This window comes from Oxyura jamaicensis, chromosome 1 (genome assembly GCF_011077185.1).
Source record: "Oxyura jamaicensis isolate SHBP4307 breed ruddy duck chromosome 1, BPBGC_Ojam_1.0, whole genome shotgun sequence".
NCBI classification, from domain to species: domain Eukaryota; kingdom Metazoa; phylum Chordata; class Aves; order Anseriformes; family Anatidae; genus Oxyura; species Oxyura jamaicensis.
Window position 1 is genome coordinate 120,456,653 of NC_048893.1, and position 23,209 is coordinate 120,479,861.

The following is a 23,209-nucleotide window of genomic DNA, read 5'->3' on the forward strand; positions in this document are numbered from 1 at the left end:
GAGCTTAATGTCTTCCTTTGGTCCTCCAGATGAGTTTTGGATTCAAACATATCCCCTCCAAGATGAACAGCTACTTTTACTTTGTGGGGCTCATGTTCTGCCTAAAAGATTGGTAGCTTCCAACTTCTTCATGTCTCCTCTCAATGAAGGGAGGAGGATGTATAGAAAGGCAGGACAACTTCCAAAACTACATTGCATTGCCACAACACTACTTCAACATATTCCTGTCAGTGCAAATACTCCTTAGCAAACCACCAGCACAGATAAGACATTAGGGTGGAAGTGTGTGGAGCGCACGGTTTAATACTTTTCCGCATACGTCCAACGTTAGGAGCCAGTCAAGCAGAGATGAGAGCTTGAGATGCCAAGTGTGACTCAGGATATGCTGAGCACAACAGAACTTGGTCTCCAGGAGAGGCCTTGCATAGAAATGATATTGTCAGTGGCAAGCTGACTTTTGAAGCGACCTGATGTGGAAAGCTCTACCAAAGTATTCCCCGTCTTCTGTATTAAGTCGCACAGGCTTGATTGAGAGCTTATTTGTGGGGACCAGGACTGACTGCCTGTTGAAGAAGTGAATTTTTCAGAGAACCCCTTTCCCATTTTTATATTTTATTTTTTTATTCCTTGCAACTCACTTTCGCGTGCCTGTAGCGACCTGGTAGCTTTTCTGTCCCTTTTTCTCATGTCCTCTCCACAGTCACATCATTTAAACCACAGGTGGCATGGCATATGTACTCACTCTGTCACTTTCCTTGCACAGAAGGACGCTTACCCCTGGCAGATGAGACACTGGTTTGTTCAGGTGCCGAGGAAGATCTACGCTCTTTATGTTGGTGATCTCTTCAGAACACATCTCCACAGTCCAGACACAGGCCTGAAGGGAAGAGGACACACTTTCTTCGTCCTGCTTTGGACTTGCGTTTTGTGAAAAGAGGATTGCTTTTATGAATAGCACATTCTCACCATTTCCACTTAGTGGAAGTGACCATCATGCCACCAGTATCTATCCCAATCTCTTTCTACTTACCTCACGGCAAAATTTGAATTCAAGTTAGGGCACCTTTTCCACACAGCCTGTTGTTCAATCTTAACAAATCCTTAAGGACATCCAAAGTCAGGCTTACCTGTATGCACTAGAGCTTCTGAGGTTGTTGGTTGTTTTTCTTAGGGCTGGGAAGGGAGCTTAGCATCCATGCAAGTAACTTGACTGAAAACAAACAAGGTGAAGGAAGTATTCAAACTCCTCAACGTTAAACAACCGTAGAAGCCAGGAACACTTACATGCTGGCTTCTGAACTTGAGTCACTTCCAAACTGCTTCGCAGAGAAGTAGTACCACCAGGGTTCTGCCATACTGAGAAGGCACACCCAACGTACCTAGCTCAGAGAGTCTCTAAAACTATTTCACAGAGATGGTAGAAAACATGAAGAAAAAGCAGCCTCCTGGGGAGCACTGAGCCCATTTCACCACAAGAGAAAAACACCTTAGACAACCCAAGCCTCAAACTCCCCTGGAGGAGGCAATTTCCCCCCCTCCAGCTCCTCATGCTTCCTATATAGCAAAGGTCAAATGATCCACACCTGGCAGATTTCACTTAACAAGGGTGGAGCCAAGAGACCTTGTGGAATAGGCTCATCTACCTGGCTTCAATGTTTTAAGGTTGATTGCTCCTTATCACTAGTAGAAACAACCTGGCAAGGGGCTTAGTGGTTAGAGTTGACCTAATGAATTAACTGCAAAAGGTGCACAAGGGTCATATTTCTGTCAGTCATTCTGTGAGGAAAATTAGTAGAGAGCCTGTTCAATAATAATAATTAAAGAAATAAATAAAAGAAAAATGAAAATGACCTTAAAGACAAAATGGCCATCATAGATTTTCATCTGTCTAGTCATGACAGATAAAGAAAGGAGCAATCAGAATTCCTATTCTTGTCATGAATGTTATTTAAATTTGCTTTTCTGAGATCTCTTCTTTATGCAGGACTTTCCAAAATCTAGCCCCATGACCTCTGACTACAGCATTTATAGAATGATAGAATCATAGAATATCCTGAGTTGGAAGGGACCCATAAGGATCATCAGGTCCAACTCCTGGCACCGCACAGGTCTACCCAAAATTGTAGACCATGTGACTAACTGCACAGTCCAATCGCTTCTTAAATACAGACTGGCTTGGTGCTGTGACTACTTCCCTGGGGAGCCTGCTCCAGTGTGCGACCACGCTCTTGGTGAAGAACCTCTTCCTGATAGCCAGCCTAAACCTCCCCTGCCTCAGTTTAACACCGTTCCCGCAGTGATGACAGAGAATAGGTCAGAGCCTGCCTCTCCACTCCCCCTTGCGAGGAACTTGTAGACTGCGATGAGGTCTGCCCTCAGCCTCCTCTTCTCCAGGCTGAACAGGCCCAGTGACCTCAGCCGCTCCTTGTATGTCTTCCCCTCTAGGCCCTTCACCATCTTCGTTGCCCTCCTCTGGACACTCTCCAACAGTTTCAAGTCCTTTTTGGACTGTGGTGCCCAGAACTGCACACAGGACTCGAGGAGAGGCCGCACCAGTGCAGAGTAGAGCAGGACAATCACTTCCCTCGACCGACTAGCAATGCCGTGCTTGATGCACCCCAGGATACGGTTGGCCCTCCTGGCTGCCAGGGCACACTGCTGGCTCATATTCAACTTGCTGTCAGCCACAACCCCCAGATCCCTCTCTGCGGGGCTGCTCTCCAGCATCTCGTTGCCCAGTCTGTACGTATAGCCAGGGTTGCCCCGTCCCAGGTGCAGGACCCGGCACTTGCTTTTGTTAAACTTCATGCGGTTGGTGATCACCCAGCTCTTCAAACTGTCCACTTCCGTCCTCTGGCATTGCTAGTCAGTCAAGGGAAGTGATTGTCCCGCTCTACTCTGCGCTGGTGTGGCTTCACCTTGAGTACTGTGTGTAGTTCTGGGCACCACAGTGAAAAAAGGACATTAAGCTGTTGGAAAGTGTTCAGAGGAGGGCGACGAAGATGGTGAAGGGCCTAGAGAGGAAGACATGAGTAGCCGCTGAGGTCACTGGGCCTCTTCAGCCTGGAGGAGAGGAGGCTGAGGGGAGACCTCATCGTGCTTCCTCACGAGGGGGAGTGGAGAGGCAGGAGATTGGACTGTGCACTTGGTCACATGGTCTAAACTTTTGGGTAGACCTGTGCGGTACCAGGAGTTGGACTTGATGATCCTTATGGGTCCCTTCCAACTCAGGATATTCTATGATCTCTCTGCAAGGCCTTTCCACCCTCAGAGTCAACAGCTCCTCCCAGTTTAGTATCATCAGCAAGTTTGCTCAAAACACATTCTTGTCTATATCGAAAGCTTTTATAAAAACATTGAAAAGAACTCACCCTAAAATGGAGCCCTGGGGGACCCCGCTGGTGACTGGCCACCAGCCTCATTTGGGTCTATTTACCATAATTATTTGAGTCCTGCTTGTCAGTCAATTATTCACCCATCATATTATATTTTTGTCTAGCTGTATGCTGGACATTTTATCCAGTAGGATCCTGTGGGAAACTGTGTCAAAAACTTTACTGAAATAAATAAATAAATATATATATATATATCAGCTGGTTTCCTTTTATTGACTAGTTGGGTGATCTTATCATAAGAGGAAATTAGATTTGTTAAACAGGACCTACCCATTGTGAATCCATGTTGGCTGTGACCATTGTCCCCTAGGTGCCCTTCAGTAACTCCCAGGATAAGGCCTATCACTAGTTACCTATGAGAGGAGGCCAACATCCCAGTTCCCCACAACTTCCTTTCTGGTAACTGTAGAGAGCAATAAGGTCTCCCCTGAGCCTCCTCTTCTCCAGACTAAACAACCCCAGTTCTCTCAGCCGGTCCTCATAAGACTTGTGTTCCAGACCCTTCACCAGCTTTGTAGCCCTTCTCTGGACATGCTCCATGGTTTCAATATCCTTCTTGTACTGAGGGGCCCAAAGCAGAAACCAATACTTGAGGTGCGGCCTCACCAAAGCAGTGTGGAGGATGATCACTTCCCTGGTCCTACTGCCTACACTACTCCTGATACAAGCCAGAATGCTGTTGACCTTCTTGGCCACCTGGGCACACTGCCGGCTCATGTTCAGGAGAGCATCAGTCAGCATCCCCAGGCTCTTTTCCTCTGCACAGCTCTCCAGCCACTCTCCCCCAGGTCTGTAGCACTGCATGGGGTTGTTGTGGCCAAAGTGCAGCACCCAGCACTCAGCCATGTTGAACCTCATCCCACTGGCTTCTGCCCATCAACCCATCCTGTCCAGGTCCCTCTGCAGGGCCTTCCTACCCTCCAGCAGATTGACACTTCCCCCCAGCTTGGTGTCATCTGTAAACTTACTGAGGGTACGCTCAATTCCCTCATCCAAATCATCAATAAAGATATTAAAGAGGAGAGGCCCCAACACCGACCCCTGGGGAACACCACTGGTGACCGGTCACCAGCTGGAATTCACTCTGTTCACCACTACTCTCTGGGGCTGGCCATCCAGCCAGTTTTTAACCCAGTAAAGGGTGTACCTGTCCAAGCCGTGGGCTTCCAGCTTCTCCAGGAGAATACTTTGGGAGACAGAGTCAAAGGGCCTTGCTGAAGTCTAGGTAGACTACGTCAACAGCCTTTCCCTCATCTACCAGCAGGTCACCCGGTCATAGAAGAAGATGAGGTTTGTCAGGCAGGACTTGCCTCTCATGAACCCATGCTGATTGGGCCTGATCCCCTGGTTGTCCCACATATGCTGCATGATTGCATTCAAAATGACCTGTTCCATCACCTTTCCTGGCACCGAGGTCAGGCTGATAGGCCTGTAGTTCCCCCGGTCCTCCTTATGACCCTTCTTATAGATGGGCCTCACATTAGCAAGTCTCCAGTCATCTGGGACCTCTCCAGATGACCATGACCACTGACAGATGATGGAAAGCAGCCCAGCACTCACATCTGCCAACTCCCTCAGCACCCTCAGGTGGATTCCATCTAGCCCTATGGACTTTGAGAGTCCAGGTAGAGCAGCAAGTCTCTAACTGTTGCCACCTGAACTGTGGAAGGGTTCTTCTGCTCTCCATCCCAGACTTCCAGGTTGGGAGGCTGAGTACTCTGAGAATAACTGGTCTGGCCAGTGACGAAGATGTAAAGAAGGCAATAAGAACATTAGCTTTTTCCTTATCCTCAGTAGTCATGTTCCCCCAGCGTCGAGTAAAGGATAGAGATTCTTGGCCCTTGTCTTAATATATTAATATATTTTTTTAAAAACATTTTTTTATTATCTTTGACCATTGTGGCTAGTTTGAGCTTTGGCCTTCCTGATTTTTTCTCTGCACATGCTGGCAACATTCTTGTACTCTCCCCGAGTAGTCTGCCCCTTCTCCCACAGGACATAAATTCTTTTTCTCCAGGAGACTCAGCAAAAGTTCCCTGTTCAGCAAAGCTAGTCTTCCCTGCCAGACCATCTTATGGTACATGGGGACAGTCTGTTACTGTGCCTTTAAGGCTTCCTCCCTGAGGTGCATACAGCCTTTCTGGATCCCTCTGCCCTTCAGGACTGATTCCCAAGAGACCCTCCCTACCAGTGTCCTGAACAATTCAAAGTCTGCCTTCCAGAAGTCCAAAGTAGCAGTTTTACTGATCCCCCTCCTGACTTCATCAAGAATAGAGAACTCTGCCATGTCATGGTCGCTCTACCCAAGACAACTCCCTACCACCACATCTCCCACCAGTCTTCTGTTAGTGAACAGCAGGTCTAGCGGGGCACCCCTTTTGGTAGGCTCACTAACCAGCTGTGAGTCAGGAAGCTGTCTTTCACACGCTCCAGGAACCTACTAGACTGCTTCCTCAGGGCTGTATTGTATTTCCAGCATATGTCTGGAAAGTTCCTGTCCCCCATGAGAACAAGTGGTGGTGACTGAGCGACTTCAGCCAATTGCTAATAGAACTCATCCATCTATTCTTCCTGGCTTGGTGGTCTATAACAGATCCTCAACAGGATGTCTGCCTTGTTGGCCAACCCCTCGACCCTTTTCCACAGGGACTCTACCTTATAATTTCCAACCCCAATCTCAACAACATCAAAACACTCTCTAATATAGAGAGCTATGCCACCGCCCCGTCTTAGTTGCCTATCCCTTCTGAAGAGTTTTTAGCTATCCATTGCAATGCTCCAGTAGTGGGAATGGTCCCACCACATTTCAGTGACAGGTGACTAGGTCATAATATGCCTGCCACACAATGGCTTCCAGCTCCTCCTGTTTGTTGCCAATGCTGCGTCCATTGGTGTAGATGCACTTGAGTCATGCCATTGCCCATACCCTCAACCCGGGAACTGCTCTCCAAGGCTCACCTCTATTGGACCTCATTTCCCCCTTATCCCCCTTCATACCTGCTTTAAAGCCCTCTCGATGAGCCATGCCAGCCCCCAAGCTAGAATCTGTTTCCCTCTTTGAGACAGGTGGGACCCATTGGCAGCCATCAGTCCAGGTGCCAAGTAAGCCTCCTCATGATCAAAAAACAAACAAACAAACAAAACAAAGAAAAACAACAACAACAACAACAACAACAACAAAAAACAATTCTTGCAACAGCACAAGCCTCTCAGCCATGTCTTAATCAGCTAGGCCTTCCAGGTCTGCTCAGTATCCCTCCCTACCACTGAAGGGATAGAGGAAAATACCACCTGTGCACCCACTCCATTCAGTTCCCAACATCCAGTGCTTGTGCTATGGTTTAAGAAGTTCATGCAGGCTGATAGCAACTGATGCTTCCTTCATGTTGTTTGCTTACTACAGATGTTATTGAAAGCTATATCCCATGTTTTCTTTTTCTTTTCCTGAGATTAAGTATCATGCCATAGTTACAGTGAAAATAAAACAAACAAAAACACATTCTGAAGAAAAAGTCCCAGGACATCAGCTACTTTTAAAGTGTATTGTTACAGTAATTGCACACTGATAATGACTAAAAAACAAAAAAGACTCATTTCAACTAGACTGTCCATGGAACATGGAAGTCTTGTCAAGATGAATGCCAGAAAGTGCCATCGGCACACAATAGTAACACACGGGATTAAACAGATACTGTAATTACATTACATTTCTGTATAATAATATCCCAAGCACATCTGGAACTGGCAGGATGATGAGACATCAAAATAGCCCATCAAACTTCCAGACATCTCCTTGACAGATGGGAAGAATCTCACAGAACATATAGTATGGCTCCTCTGAGACCAGAAACCAGCCCATCTGATGAAGGACTATTTTATTTTCAAAAAAAAATGGGCAATGCCTTTTGATTGACAAAGTTAGATAAGCTAATGCTAATTACTGGGATCAAAGTGAGGAAAATTTGCAACTGGGATTCTTAGACAGCTGAGGAAACACTGGTGTGCTCATCCACAGGGTGCATCCTTGAAAAAAAGAGGTGTGAAACATCCCAAAATCTCCTTCTAATGCTTTTCTTAACAAATAAAACCGCATAGATCTTGGTAGATCCATCATCTTTTCTGACATTGTCCTTATTGTAAACAGATTTCAAACACTTAAACCTTCTGAAATCCTAGACAATGTAGTAAAAATCTGGTCAGAGTCCTGGGCCCCAAGACAACTCCTGTTAGCAGCCAGTCACAAATATTGTTCCCAAAGCTCAGTACTGGGCCAGTTGTGTTTATTATTTTTATCATAGAATTACAGAATCATTCAAATTGGAAAAGGCCTCAAAGATCATCTAGTCCAGCCTTTAACCTAGTACTGACAAGTCCACCACTAAACCCATGCTATTAAGTTCTAAATCTAAACATTTCTTGAAGACCTATAGGGATGGATTCTCATGCACTTCCCCGGGCAGTCTATTCCAATGTTGTATAACTCATTCAGTAAATAATTTTTCCCTAATATCCAACCTAAACCTCGCCTGGCACAACATGAGGCCATTTCCCCTTATCTTATCACCTGGTGCTTGGGAGAAAAGCCCAATCCCCACCTCACTAAAAACTCCTTTAAGATAACTGCAGAGCATAAGGCCTCCACCTCCGCTTTTATTATTATTATTATTATTATATTATTATTTTTATTTCTAGGATAAACAACCCCAGATCCCTCAGCCACTCCTTGTAAGACTTGTTCTCTTTACCCTTCTGTATTTGAGGTGCAGCCTCACCAGAGATGAGCACAGAGACACAATCACTTCCCTGGTCCTGCTGGCCCTGATATTTCTGATACAAGACAATAAGCTATTGGCCTTCTTGGCCACCTGAGCACAATGCTGGCTATCGACCAATACCCCCAGTCCCTTTCTGCCAGACAGCTTTCAAGACGCTCTTCCCCCAGCCTGTGGCAATGCATGCTGTTTTTGTGCCCCAGGTGCAGGACCCAGTATTTAGCCTTGTTGAACTTCATAGAATTGGCCTTGATCCACTGTTCCAGCCTATCCAGATTCCCCTACAGAACCCTCCTAACCTCAAGCAGATCAACAATTGTGCCTAGCTTGGTGTCATCTGCAAACTTACTGAAGGTGCACTAGATCCCCTCATTCAGATGATTGATAAGAAGTACTGGTCCCAGTACTGGACCCTGGGGGACACCGCTAGTGACTAGTCTCCAGCGGGATTTAACACCATTCACAATGACGTTTTGGGCCTGGCCACCCATCCAGTTTTTAATCCAATGAAGCATACACCTGTCCAAGCCTTGAGAAACCAGCTTCTTCAGGAGAATGCTATCAGAAGTGGTGTCAAAAGCCTTACTGAAGTCTAGGTAGACCACATCCACTGCCTTTCCCTCAACCACTGAGCACATCGCCTTGTTGTAGAAGATCAGGTTTGTCAAACAGGACCTGCCTTTGATAAAACTATGCCGAGTGAGCCCGGTCACCTAGATGTCCTATAAGTGCTGTGTGATGACACTCAAAATAAACTGCTCCATGAGCTTCTCTGGCATCGAGGTCAAACTGACACGCCTATAGATTCCTGGATCCTTCTTCCAGCCCTTCTTGAAGATGTCATATTGCTAGACTTGAGTCAACTGTGACTTCCCCTGATAGCCAGGGCTGCTGATAAATGATGGAAAGTGGATTGGCAAGCACTTCCACCAGCTGCCTCAATACGCTTGGGTAGATCCCATCTGGACCCAAAAACCTGTATAGATCTAAGTGGAGTACAAGGTCATTAACCTTTTTCCTCGTGGATTATCATAGAATCATATAATGGTTTGGGTTGGAAGAGACCTTTAAAGATCATCTAGTTCCAACCCCCCCTGCCATGGGAAGGGACACCTTCCACTAGTTCAGGCTGCTCGAAGCCCCAGCCAACCTGACCTTGAACACTTACAAGGTTGGGGCATCCACAGCTTCCAAATAATTTCTTCCTTATATCTAATCTCCCTGCTTTTATTTTAAAGCCACTGCCCCTATCACTACACTTCCTGACAAAGAGCCCCTCCCCAACTTTCCTGTAGGCCTCCTTGAGGTACTGGGAGGCTGCTGTAAGGTCTCCCTGGAGACTTCTCCAGGATGAACAACCCCAACTGCCTCAGTCTGTCTTCAGCCCCTTGATCACCTTTGTGGACTTCCTCTGGACTCATTCTAATACTTCCATATCCTTCATGTGCTGGGGGTCCCAGAGCTGAACTCAGTAATAATGGTGGGATCTCACAAGAGCAGAGCAGGGCGGCAGAATCGCCTCCCTCAACCTTCTGGCTACACTTCTTTTGATGCAGCCCAAAATACAGTCAGGGTTCTCAGCTGCAAGAGCATATTGCCTGCTCATGTTGGGCTTCTCACTAGCCAGCATCCCCAGGTCCTTCTCATCAGGACTGCTTCCAATCCATTCTCCACACAGCCTGTATTTATGCTTGGGATTGCCCCAGCCCAGATTCAGAACCTTGCACTTGGCCTTGTTGAACCACATGAGGTTTGCACAGGCCCACCTCACAAGCCTGTCAAGGTCCCTCAGGATGGCATCCCTTCCCTCCAGCACACTGACAACACCACGCAGCTTGGTGTCATAAACAAACTTGCTGAGGGTGCACTCAATCTCACTGTCCATATCACCAACAAAGATGTTAAATAGTGCCGTTCCCAAAACCGACCCCTGAGGAACACAAATCATTACTGATCTCCACCTGGATTTTGAGCTGTTGACCCCAACTCTTTGAGTGCAACTATCCAGCCAGTTCTTTACCCAAGTCATCCATCTGTCAAATCCACCAATGCTGTAACCCTGTCATAGAAGGCTATAGAATTTTCAGGCACGATCTGCCCTTAGTGAAGCCATGTTGGCTGTCCCCGGTCACCTCCTTATTTTCCATGTGCCTTAGCATATTTTCCAGGAGGGTCTGCTCCAAGGTCTTGCCAGGCACAGGCGTGAGACTGACTGACCTGTAGCTCCCCAGGTCCTCCATATTTCCCTTTTTAAAAAATGGGGGTTATGTTTACTCTCTTCCATTCAGCGGAAACTTAACTGGACTAAGAAGACTTCTCAAATGCAATACAGAATGGCTTAGCAACTACATCCACGGCTTCCCTCAGGACCCACATATGTATTTCATCTGGTCCAATGGACTTGTGTATCTTTAAGTTCCTTAGGTGTCTTAAACCTGATCTTCTCCTACACTGGACAGTTCGTTATTTTCTCAGTCCCTCCCTTTGCCTTCTGGGGCAAATGGTTATAGCTCATGTCAGTGAAGACTGAGGCAAAAAAAATCATTAAATACTTCAGTCTTCTCCATAGCCTGGGTGACCTGGTCTCCTGTTTCCTTCTGGAGAAGGTTGACGATTTCCCTAGCCTTCCTTTTATCATCAATGTACCTACAGAACCCTTTCTCATTGCCCTTCATGTCCCTGGCCAAATTTGATTCTAAAAGGGCTTAAGCTGATCCATGGCTACTTGGACAATATCTCTGTGTTCCTCCCAGGCTATCTGTCCTTGCTTCCACTATTTGTATGCCTTCTTTTTCTGTTTAAGTTCAGTCAGGATCTTCTTGTTCATCCATGCAGACCCCCTGGCATTTTTGCATGATTTCTTCTTTGTTGGGATGTATTGTTCATGAATTTGAAAGAGTAATCCTTGAATATTAACCAGATTTCTTGGGCTCCTCTTCCCTCCAGGGCTTTGTCCCATAGTACTCTACCAAGCAGATCTCTGAAGGGGACAAAGTCTGATCTCCCAAAGTCCAGGGTAGCAAGCTTGCTGTGCTCCCTCCTTGCTGCCCTCTGAATGCAAAACTGCACCATTTCATGATCACCTCATCCAAGGCTGCCCTTGAGTACCCCATTCTCCACCAGCTCCCCCTTTTTGGTAAGAACGAGATCCAGCATAACATCTTGCCTCATTGTCTCCTCCTTGTGAGGACTTAATTTTACTCCCTGTCCCTATCTACCAGCTTGGGGGGGGGGGGGGGCGGGGGCGGGGGTAAGTACCCAGAAAACAACTGGTCTTGCTACTGAAGACTGAGGCAAAGAATGTATTAAGTACCTCACCCTTTTCCTCATCTCTTGTCACTATGTTTTCCCCCCACATCCAATAGAGGATGGAGATTCTACTTAGTCCTCCTTTCCTTGTTTATGTATTTCAAATCTAGTTTAAAGCCCTATCAATGAACTCTGATAACTGATAAGTCTTTGTCAGTAATCAACAATCATTTTATCAACAATCTTGATGAGGCGTTTGAGAGTAATGATAGTTCAGTGAAACACGATAGGAAGGAACAATAATTCACAATTTAAGATTCTCATATTCCTGTATGTTAACACACTAAATAAACATCTTTGAGGGGACCAGTTTGTATCTTTGCTTACATTCCCTTGGGAATGTGAATGAATCAGTATTTGCTAACTCTATGTAATAACTGTCTATGCTCCTATGAAGGTAAAGAAGACACTGTTTAGTTTGCTAAACAATGCATCTGTCTGTACATTAGCAGCTAGTCATTCAGATTTATTTTGAAGTAGCTTAGCAAACTAATAAAAAAAAATACAGAAATTACAAGAACAGATGGAAGAATCATTGCAGGTCATTATTACTGTTAGTTACTCATAATGGAATTCATAGGTAATATGCAAATATGAAATAATCATTTAAAATATAAGATTATTGTTACTTCTTTTGTATTTAAGACTTTTCAACATGGAACAGGAACTCATTCTAGAAGCTGTACAGAAATTTAAAAGTTGTCTCTTTAATGGAGAGACAAAGAATAGTGGATTTTTTTCAGATCATTACAAAATAAATACAATAATAAGATTAATAAGAAACTAATCTTAATACAGTCATATTTTAAAGATAGAACTTGAAAAGATGAGAACAGAAAAAAGTGTATTATGAGACTACTTAATAAAGAGAGAATTCAGATTACTAGCTTTACTGAGAAAAAGTGAAAGAAAACTTCAGTAGAGATTCAGGGCTAGATTCTGCAGCCTTTGGTACTGAAGAGAGAAAGAGAGAAACAGGAAAAAAAACAAACAAACAACAACAACAACAACAACAAAAAAAAAAAACAGACTAGAAGAGAAAGAGTATATAACAGATCGTTAAAGGTAACAAAAAAAATAAATGGGCAATAGACTAGCTGGGAGTTTATGGGTCAAAGGTCAGAAGCAAAGGTTAACCTAAGGGTGGGAACCTTTGGGCAAAAATTACGGGAAGGACACTTCTAAGTACTACTGTATTTGTTAATAATAATAACAAGAAATAAAGCAAAATGCTAAGATATTCGGAAAAGATAAGTGGAAGTCTCACAAATTATAATTCTGCTATTGTGTGAAAAGAACAGAAGATTTAAAGAGTTCTTCATTCTCTAACTGCAAGTAATGCTTGAAAGTAAAAGAGAAGGTAGTCAGAAGGAAGCTTTATTTCTGACAATAACTTGCTCTGAAGACCTTGAGATTTTTGTTTGTTTTTAATTTTTCAGTTGACTCAGGCAGAAGAGACTAAACTTGATACTGCCTTTACAGAAATGTGAAATGCTGCACTCAATGTAAAAATATAAAGAATATATATTAGTAATTATATATTAGCAAAGTGAAAGCACTTGAAGGCTTCTGATTGATTTAAGGTCTTCAAGGTTTGGACAGAATAAATTTATTGTGGCTGAGATAATGACTAAAATAAAGCCCACGGATTATCAAGAATTTACTTGACCTTTTAAAAACAATAGAGTGTGACAAGCAAAAGCACAACATATTGGAATGTGCTATGGATTGGCAGTGCTCAGATTCTTTTACCATAGGAAAGACTCTAAAGTTTATTAAAAGACGCATTAAACAGAAAGGTATGTGAGGCCCTCTTCTGCAGTATTCAAAAGCATCACAATGTACTGCATAAATTAACAGCAAGAAACCGTGGTCAAGAGAAAGCCTGGTAAAAAGATACAAGAATTACGCTGCATTGAATTGCTTTGTAGACACTAGTAGCAAAGGACTGCAATATCACCACTACCTCTGAAGCTTTCACTCATTCTTAGTCTCAATGAAGAAAAAAGGTTTAGTTCTGTTTCTACCTAGTTCGAAAGGTGAACGAAGCTATGCAGGCCAATGTAATCTAGAGACAAAGATATTCAAGATGAAAGGAGAACAAGGATACTATAAATGTCACGTTAAAGGGGACTTACCAGAGTCCAGCATTTCCCTGTTTCAGAGCCCTGCTAAGTGCTTTCACTAAGACAATCTCAGAAAGTTGAAAGTGTTTGCAGTTCAACATTTGCCTGTTTAAGAACCCTGCCAAGGACTTCTGCTGAGACAGTTTCTGAAAGTCAAACATTCAATAAGGTGACATGTAAAAGATTCAGCAGCAGCTGATGTCACTGGGCCTGTTCAGCCTGGAGAAGAGGAGGCTGAAGGGAGACCTCTTTGCGGTCTACAACTTCCTTGCAAGGGGGAGTGGAGAGGAGAAGCAGGAGACATATTCTTGATAACCAGTGATAGGACCCACGGGAACAGGATTAAGCTGAGGCAGGGAAAGTTTAGACTAGACATCAGGAGGAGGTTCTTCACCAAGAGGGTGGTTGTGCACTGGAACAGGCTCCCCAGTGAAGTAGTCACTACTCCAAGCCTGTCTGAATTCAATAAGAGATTGGACTGTGCACTAGTCACATAGTCTAAACTTTTAGGTAAACCTGTGCAGGAGTTGGACTTGATGATCCTTATGGGTCCCTTCCAACTCAGGATATTATATGATTCTGTTTGCCATTGATAAATACACTTCAGTAAAATACATTTACTCATTATCATATTCAGGGATATGGAATTTAATATTCATTTTCCACTTATTGAAGCAAAAGGTTTCATTTGGGCACCATGGCCCTCAAGATTCTGTTCTGCTACCAAAACAGGGCCATCCCACCAACACAAGACTCCCTCCTTCAACAGCCTCTCATACCAAGATCGTAGACCTCCATCCATAAAGTGTGGATAAGAGATAAATAAGAACAAGCTTCTTGTTTCCCCTTTGCTCAAGACTGGTCCTTATCAGAACAAGTCTGACTGTCCTCAACAGGTGTGTATGTGTAAATATATATATATATATTTGTGTAAAAACACTTAAGTTTACAGTAGTGAATTGACCTAAACCATCCATCTGAATTAAACAGATAAAAGAGAACAACTTGGCAGAAAATAAAGTTTTGCCAGTATTGTTTTCAAAAGATGTCATGACCTCGTACAAGGAAGTAAATTAAAGGAAAGACAATAAATATCATATGTTTCTGAAGAAACATGCTTCTCTATTGAAGCTGCTGAGGACAATTACTGCTTGTGGAGAAAAGCAATAGGAAAAAAATATCTCACTGACAGCATGAAAAATGTAGTTTTCTTGAGCAAAAGGTAGCCATAAAAAAACAGTTGGAAAAATATATTCTATTTTGATGTTGACAGTTCTATATATTCTATTTGGATGTGCAGACTGTTAACGGTGCCTATCAGGTCCATTTTCACTAGTCACATCATACCTGCCACAGAAGCTTCTAGAAGTGACCTGTGGTTTAATGGAAATTTAGTTTAAAAGTCAAGTGAATGTCAAATCTCTTCTATGTCAAGTAAATTATTCCATGATATCTACTCTAACTTTTTGCTGGGAAATGTTGTGTAAATAATGAGAGGAATCAGTATATGAAATGTAGATATCTACTTGCACAAGTCAATATCTTAGTTTCTTTGGTAGTCAAGGGACATGAAAGAAGTTATAAGACGTAATTTATCTTATTCATAAGTAGATACCTAGGTAGGTCAGGTGATTCTTGCTCTAAAAGGACCTTTTCGACCTTTTCTCTTTGGTGACTATAAACAGAAACCAAAGTGACTAATTCAGATCTTCTAGGCAACTAATCTATAGAATCCCATACAGAATGGATTGTACCTTGTACAATCCTTGTACTGAAAACACTGGAGACAGATCCAAGAGATATATAGATAGATAGATAGATAGATTAGAGCTGGCTCAGTTACAGAAGAGTCACAGAAGAAGCTTGATTTGTCCAAAGCTGAGGTTTTGTCCAATAGGTAGCTGAAACAATTTAGATGTAGAAACTGTAAATTTACTTGATAACTTGCAAAAACATAAAGCTAAACAAAACTCAAAGTACAATTAGGAGTTCCCAGAAAGCATCTTAGTTTTCCCAAAATGATACTGTGTACTGCTTGCAGTGAAATAACAACTAAGTCTAAGCTAAAAAGAGTAGATAGAGAAAATCACAATTGAAATAACCCATAGATGGAGCAGCTGTCTTCCAAAGTAAGCAAGAAAGGCATGGGAAACTGGCTGCAGATACAGCCATGAGCATGTGCTTTTGCTGCCCACCTCTGTCTTTAATGGCTAGATGCAGAACCAGGGCCTGATCACACACAAGTCCAAACCAGTGGGACAATTCTTATAGACAAAGCCTTACTCATACAAACTACTCTGATCATTTCACTGCTGGTGGGCAGATACTTGAAAGGAATTAATAAAACTTCCTCTAAATCCCAGAAAGAAGAGTAATTCATGGTACAGATCAATCCATTTCTGAGTAGCTCTAAGATGGGTATCAGGAGCTGCTTAAGATAACTAAGCCTCAGCACACAATACACCAGAACATATTAATTTAGTTCTGCCTGACAACAGAGCTGATGAAATTTCCACGGAGACTCTCAGCACCTCAAAGACAGACTGAATCACACTAATCACCTGAGTAACTAGGCTAAGTAAAGCATTCCACAACTCTGTGTGATGTGAGTGTTGTTTATTAATTTGTATAGTGCTACTGGGGAGAGGAAAATATGAGGATCCAGACTTACAGATGCTCAGCTATCAGCCCCATGGAACTTTTCATTGTGTTTTGAAGAAGCTTAGCCTCCACGGTCAGAAAATGGGACCTTACAACCTCACTGAAGTTCTTCAATCTACATGGCTCTGAGCAATTTCTCATCAACAGAGCTTTTCTTCAGTGAACAGCTTTCTAGCCTACCTTATATATTAAATACATCTTCTGTTTAAGATAAATGTTGCCTGGCATCCTCATGTTTACCAAAACAGTTACTTTCTAATGAAACAATTACCGCCCATTGACATCACTCAGCACATATGCTCTTCTGAGATAGTACCTTACCAGAGAAATTCTCCAAGAAAACTTCCAAGTATACCTTCATAATTTGCAAAATTATCTGAAGTATGATTGATTTATAGGTTAGTAAGTCATTTTTTGTCCCCTCAATTTATGATTAGGCCAAATATTAAGGAATCATCTATTCAATTAAATATTTGAGAAGTTTTTTTCTCACTCTATGTAATCATTTATGTCCTTTTGCATTTTTGTAAACAAATCTTAAAATTCACAGTGAATCCAATTTTATTCATGTATTCAAATAAACCCACAAAATCACAAAAGTCAGGTGAGAATTGCAGTACTTGACCTAAGATTCATCTTTTTTTCCCTTTTTTCTTTTAATTATATGCTTATTTTAATTATATGTTTAATGTTTGCTAAAAAGTAACGTTATAACTTAACATAAGAGGTTTCCAAGGTCAATTTCTGTATTGACTTTTGCTTCCAGAATAATATTTATTAAGAAGGAAGAGACTGATGATAAATAAATAACCATTGACTAGTTTTGAGGTTCTTTTATCTGTCAGTATCAGGGCCAGCTATTTAAAACTAATGATATAGTTGTTATAATAAGTAATTTATAACATGGTTAAGACTGTTGAAATTTGATACCTAATAACTGTGGCACATTATATCATGTTTTGGATTTTTTTTTTTTTTTTTTTCCGTTTAATTTAATCATTTTAGTTTACTTAAGCTATATGTCAAAAACCTGGATGTCTGCAAACAAGCAGTACATCATGTGTTGTTACAGATGTCTGATTCACCAAATGTCAGTGCTCCTAGTTATGGACTAATTTTAATCTATTTACAGAAGAAAAGTCACATTTATCAAGTCTCAGCAATGCATTCAGTGAGTGAAAACAATCTGCCTTACTTGACCGTTTGTTCTAGTTCTAACAAAGATTTTTGAAGCAGTTTCCTTGGAAAAATATAAATAAGAAAACTGCCTTTACCTCTAAAATGAATTAAACATGACCAGTTAACAGCTCTTGAAGAGTAATGCTTTTGGTTTGTGAGATGTTTCTTGGTGTTTTTACAGATCCTTGGTTTGTTTTTTTTCCTCAAAGTGTAATTCCACACATTTTGGCTAGTAGGTATAGACACTATAAAAAACAGCCACCTGACCTTACTTGTCTACCTTTGTTTTCAGGTGAAGTTTTGTTACATGGCTTTCACTGATACCCAGATCAGTGGAAGCATCGTAGTTCCCCTAATTATTACTCCCACCTGTCTAGGACTTCCACTTGTCTAGGACTTCTGGCTACTCATGAGGACATGAATGTGCTGGTTTTCCTGGCTATGATCAGGGGTGCTCTTGGTCTCTAGTAGAACTTGAATCAGCAAGGAGAGGAGACAAGAAACAGCTAGAAATAGTGACCCACTACAGTGGCTTGTGTGACTGTCACAAAACATTAAAACGCTCAGGGAGAAAATTTAATTTGTCTCCCGTTTGGAGGCCTACAACCACCTTCTTCAGTTGTCATAAAGAAACAACATGTGCAGCTGTCCAGCAGTCCATGAAGTTGTTCACACAGAGCTGATGGTCTTTGTTTGGATACAAGGATAATACCTGAAGATTTGCTTACATTCAATATTATGTTATCACCTGGATTTTGAAACTGGTATGATTTTGTTTTAAGCTGTTCAGGGTAATGAAGTCAGCTCTCCTGAAACAAGATTTTGCAAGCTGCCACAGTTGCAAGACTGCAAAACCATAGGCCAAGAATACAGTAGCTTGTTCATTTATGATTATTTAAGGAAAAAAAAAAAAAAAGTCCTCTACAGTGGAGAAATTAATAACAGTGGTTATAAACTGAAGACAGAGGAGAAATTGCATCTCTGTGAATACAGGTGAATCAGTCAATGTCTTGATGTCTACTAGCTGCTTTAGAAATAATATCCTTTCAGGTTTTCTGGAGTATTTCTCCAGAAGGAAATCAGAATTTCTCTGTATTTGAAAGATTCTTAATTAAAATTAAATACAGTAATTCATTTGGAAAAAAAATGCAAAGCACACATGAGCAGGTTAAGTCATCCAGTATACTGATGACTTTGCACATTTCCACTCATATTTGCATTTCTTTTCATCGTGAATAAATCCTTCTGAATTGATCTTTAACCTGGCAAACCAGTAACCCTACCCATCTGTTATATTGATATGATGCATGTTTCTTCTGCAAGGAAGTTGCATCAAACACACAAAACACTTCAAAAATACTAAATCTCAGTAAATAAGTATGGGTATTTAATAACTATGAGTGGTCTTATAAAGCTTAAAAATTAATAAGGGTATATTGCATTTTAAAGAAGCTCAGTTTCTCAAAATGCTCTACAGAGACGTGGATATGTCATATCATGACAAAGAGCCATATAGTGCAGACAGTGCTTTGCTTAGCTCTTAAGTAATCCCAGTCTCACTGGGATAGACAGCCTTTACTTAGGCCCTTATCTCTCTCTGCCTCTACTCAGAAAAGAGTACGTGTCTAATATTGCTATTACTGGTGAAATGCCTGTTCATGTCAAATGCTAGAAAACATAAGTAAAATTATATTATAAAAAATATTTAAGATCTACAAGGACCTTCCTTAGCAACAAAGGAAGAATGAATGGCATGCTACCATACTGAATACAAAGCCATTTTATTAAATAATGACACTTGTTTTTTATTCCTTCACTGAAATGCGTTAACAGCATAAAAAGAAAGAAAAATCTTAATAGTGGTTAGATTTCCCTTATTATGCTTTCTGACACAGAAACACTTATGTTGAGAGCATAGGATACAAAGACATGAGGTACTGGAATATCTCATTCCCAAGGTCTAGCATCCAGGCAATATTCAAAGATAAGCATAAAGTCTCCTCTAGTTTACAGGAAATGTTAGATGCTGAAGAAAGGTGGAAGGAACAAAATCACTGAGAGTAGCTAGTAAGAATTTACCATTTACGTCTTATATTTATGCAAATTCCTCTGTAGTGTAGACACTCAAAATAGCATTGCTAACCAGGTGATGGAGAACAGAATAAAAAGCAGCAAGCAAGAATAGCATCCACATCCACCTGCCACAGTATGATCTGATGGGTGGTAACATTTAAACTTTTTCAGGATGGGCTAAAGCTTACTTCAAATAAAGCCTATAATGCTTTAATTATTTGTCCAGATACATATGCCATAAGACCCTGAAACAGTCTGATCTAGAAATCTATAATCTGCCTATGATATAGCTTGTCCGGGAAAGCCTATCGCTGTCTCTCTGGACTGTAATGAATGAATGAATGAAGCTACTAGTCTTTTAATGGAGAAGCTTTTATTAGGGAAGTAGAGTCAGGTGTGCAGAACAGGATCTGTAGACCCATGTTTTCTGTACTATGCTGGATGAATTTAGATGTTATTTGTGAATTGTATTTAGCGTTGTTTTTGAACAATAAAATCAGATTTAGACATTTGAAATCTACTCAAGTCTTGCTGAAGGCAAGCTTCAAGCCTGTAGAATTACTAGGGAAAATGGACTTTTTTAAACATGCTGTTATATTTCTCTGGGACAGAATATTCACAGCAGTTTCTTTGCATGCCTTATGTAAAGGCCAGATTCTTCTCCCTTTCACTATTGTTTTTGTCTGCTATTTTTTTCTCATGAACTAAAGGTTTTAATAGCCTTTTTTAAACATAGGACTGTTTAAATAATTACCTTCACTGAAATTAAAATTATAATCCTATTTTTACAATTGAGAGAAATTCTCTCTATCAAATTACCTAAGAAGTAGCAGAACAAAGTCTGAGAAAGTAACCAGCTGACTGCCAACCACTTTTCTGCTGATCCTTCTCAAATAGAAGAAGTAGAGTTATTTTTACCAAGAATCTATACGTGTAAGTTAACAGTAGCAGTAACTTCAGTTTGGCCAGCAGGACTAGGGAAGTAATTGTCCCCCAGTACTTGGCTCTGGTGAGGCTGCACCTTGAGTACTGTGTTCAGTTTTGGGCTCTTCAGTACAGGAAGGACATCGAGGTGCTCAAGCTTGTCCAGAGAAGGACAATGAAGTTGGTGAGGGGTCTGGAGAACAAGTTTTATGAAGAGCAGCTGAGGGAGCTGGGATTGTTTAATCTAGAAAAAAAGAGGCTGTAGCGAGGTGGGGGACCGGGGACCCTCACGTAGGTAAAACCAACAGGTGGCACATGCTCTGTACCCATTCTGTCATCTTATTTGCACGGAAGGATTCTTATACCCAGTAGCTGAGACACTGCTTTGTATAGGTGGGGACAAAGATAAATTCTCTTGAAGTTGGTGGACCTCTTCAGAATGTTTCTCCACAGCCAAGATGCAGGCCTGGAGGGAGAAAAGACTTCCTTTGTGCTGCCAGACTTGTTTAGCCAATTCATTCACTGTGGGTTCCTCATGGTCTTTCCAGGGGAGGTGCCCCCTGCTCTGGATGCCTGCCCATATCCTCCCACTCTCCCTGCCATGCATAACTATTCTGCCTCAGAACAGATCTCTGGACAACATTCTTAAGTACTTGTTTAACCTTAGACAAAACCTGAAGTGCATACCAATAAGAACAAGCTGGTCTGAACATCCCAAAGATAATCAAAATTTTGGAAAGCTACCATAACTCGCCTGGAGGAGAAGAACGGGAGAGCAAACAAGTGGGAAAACATCTTCCCCTGACCCTACCTCAGAAACTATAAAGAATTACACCTTTCACACTTTTTCTTCAGAAAGCCAGTCTATGGACCGGTCCCGGGAGACGGCCATCAATAATTTTTTTCTTTAAAGTTATCGCCTTGAAGCTATAACTTCTAGTAGTTCAAAGGCTTCTGACTTGCCTATTGTGAAAACAGCATTTCTTTTATGAACAGCACATTCTCACAATTGCCACTTAGTGAAAATAACGATAATTCCACCAGTATCTACCCAAATCCGTTCCTTCTTACCACAAAGCAATATTTGAATTCACACGTTTTTCACACAGCCAGTTGTTCAATCTTAACAAATAATTAAGAACATTCTTCAAAGTCAGCATTACCTGTATGCACTTGAGCTTCTAAGTTTTTTTTTTGTTTGTTTGTTTGTTTGTTTGTTTGTTTTTAAAGGGCTGGGAAAGAAGCTTAGACTTCATTTAAGTAACTTTATTGAAAACAGACAAGGTGAAGGAAGTACTCAAGCTCCTCAACATTAAACAACTGTACAACCCAGGAACACTTACCTGCCAGCTTCTGAGCTTGAGTAGCTTCCAAACTACTTCACAGAGAAGTAGTACCACCAGGGTTTTACTGTACTGAGAAGGCACCATGAATGTAACTAGTTCATAGACTCTCTAAAACTATTTCACGGAGATGGTAAAAAACATGAAGAAAAAAACAGCCTACTGGGGAACACTGAGTCCATTTCACCATGACAGTAGCAAAGCATACTAGATAACTTGAGTCTCAAACTCCCCTGGAGAGGCAACCCCCCCCAACTTGTCATGCTTTCTACATAGCAAAGGTCAAATGATCCCCCCCTGGCAGATTTCACTTAACAAGGGTGGGGCCAAGAGGCCTTGAGGAATAGGTTCATCTACCTGGCATCTGTCTTTTAAGGTCAATCACTCCTTATCACTATTAGAAATAACCTGACAAGGGGCTTAGTGGTTAGAGTTGACCTGAATTACCTACCAAAGGTGCATAAGGGTCATATTTCTGTTAGTCATTTTGTGAGGAAAATTAGTACAGAGCCTGTTAAAATAAGATAAATAAAAATAAATAAAAGAAATAAATTCAAGAAAAAAGAAAATTACCTTAAAGGCAAAATTGCTATTACAGATTTTATCTGTCTAGTCACAACAGATAAAGAATATAGCAATCAGATTTACTTTTCTTTGTTTTTCTGAGATCTCTTTTTTATGCAGGACTTTTCAAAATCTAGCCCCATGACCTCTGACTACAGTATTGACTTTGTTTGCATATAAACTATCATGTATAAACACCAGGATCCGGATCCTCACTCACTCTTCAGGTCAAGGATTGGGCTGAAAGTTTTGGCTTTAATTTGGTTACATGCTTACATTGCTGTTGTTGTGGTTTAACCTGGCTGGCAGCTAAGCAGCACACAGTCATTTGCTCACCATCCCCCCTCCCTCTCTGGGTGTAGTGGATTTATGTGGCAAGGTTTTGGTAGCAGGGGGCCATAGGGGTGGCTTTTCTGAGAAGGATGTAGAAGCTGACCCATGTTTGGTAAGGGCCCCACTGCTGACCAGAGCTGAGCCAATAAGTGATGTTGTTTGTGCCTCTGTGAGAGCATATTTAAGACAGAAACAAACAAACAAACAAACAAACAAAAAAACGCTGCGACACACAGCAGCTGGGAGAGTGAGAGGAGTGAGGAAAAGCCTTGCAGGCACCAAGGTCAGCGGAGAAGGAGTGGGAGAGGTGCTCCAGGCACCGGAGCAGAAGTCCTCTGCAGCTTGTGGTGAGGACCATGGTGAAGCAGGATGTCCCCCTGCAGCCCATGGAGTACCACGGTGGAGCAGGGTTCCACACTGCAGCCCGTGGAGGAGACCACTGTGGAGCAGGTGGACCTGCACCGACAGAGACTGCGGCCTGTGGAAGACCCCTGCCGGAGCAGATCCCAGGCCGGAGCTGCAGGCCATGG

General features: G+C 42.0%; 1 long non-coding RNA gene across 1 annotated transcript; it reads left to right on the forward strand.

The window, feature by feature from the left end:
* Positions 1-1,373: 1,373 nt before the first annotated feature.
* Positions 1,374-22,346, forward strand: LOC118160970. Its single transcript, XR_004747790.1, has 2 exons — positions 1,374-1,745; positions 22,239-22,346. It is a non-coding gene; the product is annotated as an uncharacterized LOC118160970 (long non-coding RNA).
* Positions 22,347-23,209: the final 863 nt, after the last annotated feature.